At 33.5% G+C, this 6,635-nt stretch overlaps 1 long non-coding RNA gene across 4 annotated transcripts; it reads left to right on the plus strand.

The window, feature by feature from the left end:
- Positions 1–687: 687 nt before the first annotated feature.
- Positions 688–5,544, plus strand: LOC132733140 (uncharacterized). Of its 4 annotated transcripts, none has more exons than XR_009626136.1 (4): positions 688–1,040; positions 1,438–1,523; positions 2,095–2,171; positions 4,131–5,544. It is a non-coding gene; the product is annotated as an uncharacterized LOC132733140 (long non-coding RNA). The 4 variants fall into 4 exon arrangements; XR_009626138.1 differs by having other exon boundaries at positions 688–982; XR_009626137.1 differs by having other exon boundaries at positions 688–1,790.
- Positions 5,545–6,635: the final 1,091 nt, after the last annotated feature.

Genomic DNA, 6,635 nt, shown 5'->3' on the forward strand with positions numbered 1-6,635 from the left:
AACACAAGGCGACCGACACCCTCCGTCCGATTCCGTTGCAGATTCGATTTTGTACAAGTGTGAGGGGTCCCCTTCACAGAAATGTATGTCTCCAAGCCCTAGCCCTAGTAAATCGTCAGTGAGAGCTCCGTGCGTGCGGTCCGTTTTTCGTTGTTACGTCCATATTAATATGTAAGCGTACGTAAAAAAAACACAAGGCGCCCACAGCCACTGCTTCGACACCATCCGTCCGATTCCGTTGCGGATTCGATTTTGTACAAGTGTGAAGGGTCCCTTTCACAGAAATGTATGTCTCCAAGCCCTAGCCAAAGTTAATCGTCCGTGAGAGCTCCGTGTGTGCGGTCCGTTTTTCGTGATTACGTCCATATTAATATGTACGCGTACGTAAAAAACACAAGTTTGGTGATCATCCATCAATTAGTTCTGTAGAAATAGACGTTTATAGGTATTTCTATTTTTAGCTTTAGCGGCCCCTAAAAGGGACCAATCAAATTAATATGAGCAAACTTGATAAAAGACTACTCAAGAATGCTACAGACAAAGTTTGGTGATCATCCATCAATTAGTTCTGTAAAAATAGACATTTAAAGGTATTTCTACTTTTAGCTTTAGCGGCCCCTAAAAGGGTCCAAACAAATTGATATAAGCAAACTTGATAAAAGACTACCAAAGAATGCTACATAGTCCAGTCAGTCTGTAAATCGACCTCAAACAAATTGCAACAGAAAATATTTTACCTGGTATAGAAAGTAAATGGAATAACATGAATCATATCAAAAGTCTAGCAAAATCTAAGTTGCGCAACATTGAAAAAAAACGGGTTTTTATCGCGTTATTTTTTGTGATTTTTTTCTGACGACAACGGTCTTCCATAGGCGAACAAAGCGTCTCCGATACTCAGAATAGCGACTGCATAATGGTGACAACAACAACAAAATATGTGTAAACAAAATTAATGTCAGTAAAGTACACTGTAAAGTGGGTTGGTATATTTTCCTTAAAATATTACAGATCATAATAGGAATTATTAATGTGGGGTCGTAAGTTTATTATGAGTATTTGTTGAAGATTATTACTTGTTTTACCAGTTCTTTATCCGTTGAAGGTCAACAGGTGTTTCAAGTGATCTGTATTATACTTTTCATGGAAAACAGTTTAATTTATATAAATTACAACTCTGATTAACTCCTGTCTTAGTAAACATTCAAAAACGGCCTAAAAATGTGTATTTATAACAAGTTAATTTCGACAGTATTTTAAACTATGGAACGCCATTATCACGTTAATTATGACGAATTACGTTAAATAAAGTCTGAATACTTTAATCATGTTTTATTGTTAAATTTGAATTCAAGGTTGGGTTTTTTTTGTATTTTTTAATAGTTTTTTTAAAATTGTTTTACATATATAATGTATGTAATGTTATTATTATTTCAGGGGTACCGCTTTGAGGTAGTCTTCATTGATGTATGCTTGATTTTGAAAATAAAAAAAATCCAGTAAACTATATGTACACTAAATGAGTAAGTTTGCTTTCCTGTGCTTACATTTGTAATATTTTTACATATATAACACAAATATCAAACATTATCTTTTACTAGTAAGTTTAAGTGAATATTAAACATGGAGGAAATAGAGTCGTATGCATAATTCAATATATCTGAAATTATTTTCAGTTTTTAATAGACATAGAAGAAATTTATACATGAAAAGGTGACATGAAAAATTTATCAATAAACAAACGTGATTTCTAGTTATGGTTCATGATTGGCGACGTGTATGAGTTCAAGGTAAACATGCACAGTTGATCCATAATTTAAAAGAAAATCTTTTATGCACAATAGCACCTGCGCGAATTTGAAAAAGTGCATTACGTGTATAAGATTAATTCACCGCGATATATTAGTATTTCTATCGGAATGCACACCAAAGTTGACTATAGTATAATTTTATCACTTTTAAAATCAAAATTTAAGCAAATACATGTAACAATAAAAACATCTGTGTATTCTATAGAACCTTATTTCACGTAAATATGAAAATAAGATTCTAATCCTTTCAAGCTTGAAGTAATTTCATGAAGTAATGTTACAGATTTCATCAACACACCAGAGCCAATGGGTATGCCCGATCATGTGTTCTGAGGACACTGTGATGTATACGAGTTAAAGGTAAAGATGCATAGTTGAGACATTTGTTTCACAAAATCACTTTAATGATATTTTTCATATAAGCAAACTTTTAAAGTGTGTCATAAGTTCCATATAGTAACATATCAGTACAAATATTTTTGAATGCATGCACGGATGGGCATTAGAAATGCTTAAAATTGAAAGGTGACATTTTTAAACTTTATCTTTACGTTACTTCCAAACACTTTAACCAGTAGGTATTTTATATTTATAATTTTAGATTAAAACCTTAGAAAATAATAATAATATCTGTCATATGTTGCGGTTCGGATCGGAATATCCGTCCCGAGGTGACCCGCCCATTGGGCGGTAACGACGCTTGCCGAGTTACCGCACATGGGCGGGTTACCGAGGGACGGATATTCCGATCCGAACCGCAAACATATGTCAGATATTTTTTCTTGCATATTTTACGATATAACATTATATTTTGAATTCTTTATCTTAATTTTCAATGGGAATTTATGCCATTGCAACCGAAACTGCAACAGCGTATGAAATTACAACTTCATTCATAACGGTAAAATTACGTCATCCTAAGCGTGACATTGTACAGCACGCGACTCATCTGGCACCCCCTATGCCAGATAAAATTTCCGGCATGGGTAATACAAACGGAAACGCCAGTCTGATATGCAAGAAAAGTGTGTCATATCAGCAACTTTGATCAAATAAATACACCTAAAACATTTTAAGGAAAGCCTTTTAGGAAAAATACATCTTATAATAACACGTACTGTTCTGGGATAACTGAAACAATACGTAATCAGCTACCAATAACCAGAATACAAGAATGCAAGGGATGATCCAGAAATACCCGTAATTTTAACAATAAATTCAATTTCAAAGTTCATATAACAAACACTTTATTACTGCGTAATATATCCTCTTTACAAGGAAACAAGAATATGATAATTAAACACAGTATGCCTACCATATAAGCAAACATAGGATTTGTCACATTATGCTAAAAAGGTTGTCCTCCCGATGCCATTCACTGTAAGTGTACTAACAACCTAAACCTATGACTATTGAACTGCTAATTGCTTTGATTGCTGTGATTCATACACATGATCATCTTAAAGTTGAAGGCATAAAATATATGATTCATTTAATTTAATTAGATAAAAAGTGCATGTAAAAGAAAACAAATAAAGTATGAAAAACAGCACATAATTGTCAATTAGAATTAATTTTTTTAAATCGCATTGAAATTGTGCAAGGCCGCATATGACAGCATATTTGTATTTTTCAATCGCCACAGCGACGGAGAACGTTAACTTTACGCGAATTCTTCTATGCCGCAAACGATATGTATTTATCTCTAAAATTACTCCAACAGTCTGGTAAAAAAACTTCTTTACCCCTCAAAAAGTTTTGTATGCATGACTAACAAAATACTTGTGTCGAATTTCTTTTATCATATTAGATGTTTCTATGGTAGGCTGTCTAAACAGTTGACAAATGTTTATGAAAGTGCCGTTTTCCGACGCCTTAATGAAGACGTTTTTGCATAAATAAACGTTGAAATAACAAATGATTACACAATAATACAAACGACGTGAAATTTTAGCAGGCTTTACATTAACCTTCGGCAAATATTGGACATGATCCCTTTTTGTGTCGGGCACTTTGGTGTTTTATAAATTTCAACGAATGTCGTGTTCTTTGAGTTGCGCTGCTGTGGCGTATCCAGGGTTATTTAAGGCGGCCTGAGACGGTACTGGATGTTTATAATCAATTATATTTGGCAATTAAATAGAAGAAACATCGATCTTTGCGCATTTATAAATTTAATGAAGAAAACATAAAAAAGTTATCAGAATTATAAACAAATTTTGGGTAATTCTGGATCAACCTCCATATACTGTAAAAAACAGATTTTATAAATCTTACAATATCAGTTATTGTTGTTTTTTTGTTTTTGTTTTTTTCAAGATGAACTCCTGTCGGATTTGTTAACGGCTGTTTGATGATCATACAAAGACAGTTAAAGGCAACGAAAAGGAATGCAAGGGAATAAATGCTGCCAGTGAGAAATAAAATGACAGTTTAAAAGTTGAATCGGAATAATATATTCACATTGAGTGTAGAAAGATGTACTGTAACCCACATTACACTAAAAGAGACACTAAGACAGAAAAAGAAAACACTGATGCCACCATTGAGATCAATGACTGATAAGTTTTCATACAAAAAAGATTGTTTATATTGTGGTCAATCTGTAATAAGTAAGGGTAAAACAAGGAAGTGTGATGTTTCGCCAGTAAGGACACTTGAATATATGTATACAGAGGAATGACACTGTTTGTCTGATATAGTAAGAGCAAGGATAGAACAGGTTCACGACTTGCTTGTAGCCGATGCTCTTTACCATCAAACATGTTTATGCTCCTCTAATTTCAGAACTGGAAAAGATATACCAGAAGAATTTCAGGTGCTACCATCTAGTGATAAAAAGTGAAAGATTGGTCGAGCAGAAATTACAGAAGCGAGTGACGCTTTGTAAAAGTCATGACATTCTTGTGCTTATGCTTAGCGAAGATATTTTACAAATTAAAATTTGCATTTTTTTTTTTTTAAATTTTATGCTCAAATGTATCAAATATTTGAAATTGACCTTCCAAAAGGTCAATGTCACCTCTTTTGACCCAATGTCATGATGTTATATAATGACTCAGAAAAAAATACAACAGATGTGCTTGAAAGTATTCAAGTTAATATAAAACTCAATATTATTATCATAGATAATATAGATTTCCTTAATGTTTCTTTTTTTGTATAAAATTACCCCACCCACTAGCTGTACAATGTTAATATAAATATTTCAATATATGCATTAAATATTGATGGAATGTAAATTAAATTTATAAAACGTTGAAACTTGATAGTTTTCACATGTACGTAAACCATTATGTATTTTCTGTTTAATATCATATAACATAGAGCTTTCAATAAATTGTTGATCTACAGCAATGTAAAAATATAATATTACCCCACCCACTTAAGTTAATTAATAAATTTTAGAAAGGTAAAAGTAGTTTCTTTAAACAAAAACAACTTTTTGATTACTTTATGTTACTATAGGGATAGATTAAGCTATATTTTTATGCATATTATATATAAAACTGATTGGAAAATTGTATGTGTGTATTACATTGAGTTCAAATTAAAAAAAATAAATACAATGATACCCATATATTTGATCTCAATTTTTGAAAACATTCTCCAATTTAGATTTTTCTAGACTTTTGATATGTTATACAATATAGGTCTGGGGTGTCAAAACACTCAAAATATTTTCTGTTGCAATTTGTTTGAGGTTTGGCTCTATTTTGAGCTAGAATGACTGGACTAACAGACAAAGTTTGGTGATCATCCATCAATTAGTTCTGTAGATGTTTGAAGGTTTTTCTATTTTTAGCTCTGTTGACCCCTAAAAGGGGCCAATTGAAATGACATGAGGCAATTCAAGTGTGACTGTCACAAGGATGCAACAGACCAAATTTAAAGTAAATCTGCCAAGTTCAAGAGAAGAAGACGATTGTTGACGCATGACGACGGGGCATCCCCCTTTGATACTAATAGCTCACCCTGAACCTTCGGTTCTGGTGGGCTAAAAAAGAGCAACTATGTACCAGTTAACGCATTCAGTCCTTTGTCTTACTGTCAATATAGTTTAAGTATCAGCGGAGTGTCAGCTTTTGCAAAAAGTACATAGTATTACGATTCTTTTTTTTTTGATAACAGTTGTTGATGGAAATTGTTGGATTTTAAGTCAAGGCTTCACAAAGCACTCGAAACTACACAATTTCTTGCTCAAAGTATCATATCAACTTATTACCTTGCCCTTCTTTATCCTCGGACATAAATTCCATAGAAAACTTACATGATGAATTGGGCTCAAAGAACCATATGAATGTTTGTTTGTTTGTTTCATTTTTTTACGCCTTTTCCCAACAGTATTTCAGTCATATAGGCGGGTAGTTTCCTAACCATCGTTCCTGGAGAGTTACACCAGTACAAGACTACCTTCCTCCGCGCTAAACTACCAAAGCATCTCCCGGGGATCGAACCCATGCCAGAGAGGTAACTGGATTAGAAGTCATCGACTCTAACCCCTCGACCACGGAGGCGGTTAACCATATGAAAATCAGGTAGATACAAAAATGATTCCAAAATGCACTTGTGTTGGAATGTAGTCCAAACGTACTACTGCAACGTTGCGTCAACTCTATGAAGCGACGTATTTGACAATGTGTTCCCCAAAACAAATGACAAGTGAGACAGGATACTGATGTAGATGTTCAGCATTTTGGTGCACATGGTAATTAAGGTAGCTTTATTTTTCTAGTCCTTCAGGATCACTGATATTCAAATGTTGAAGATAAAATACTTCTGCTTAAGCCGATGCTAGACAATAGTGTGGACAGTAGCATGCAC

This window comes from Ruditapes philippinarum, unplaced genomic scaffold (assembly GCF_026571515.1).
Source record: "Ruditapes philippinarum isolate M1 unplaced genomic scaffold, ASM2657151v2 ctg792_1_1_1_1, whole genome shotgun sequence".
In the NCBI taxonomy this organism is placed as follows: Eukaryota; Metazoa; Mollusca; class Bivalvia; order Venerida; family Veneridae; genus Ruditapes; species Ruditapes philippinarum.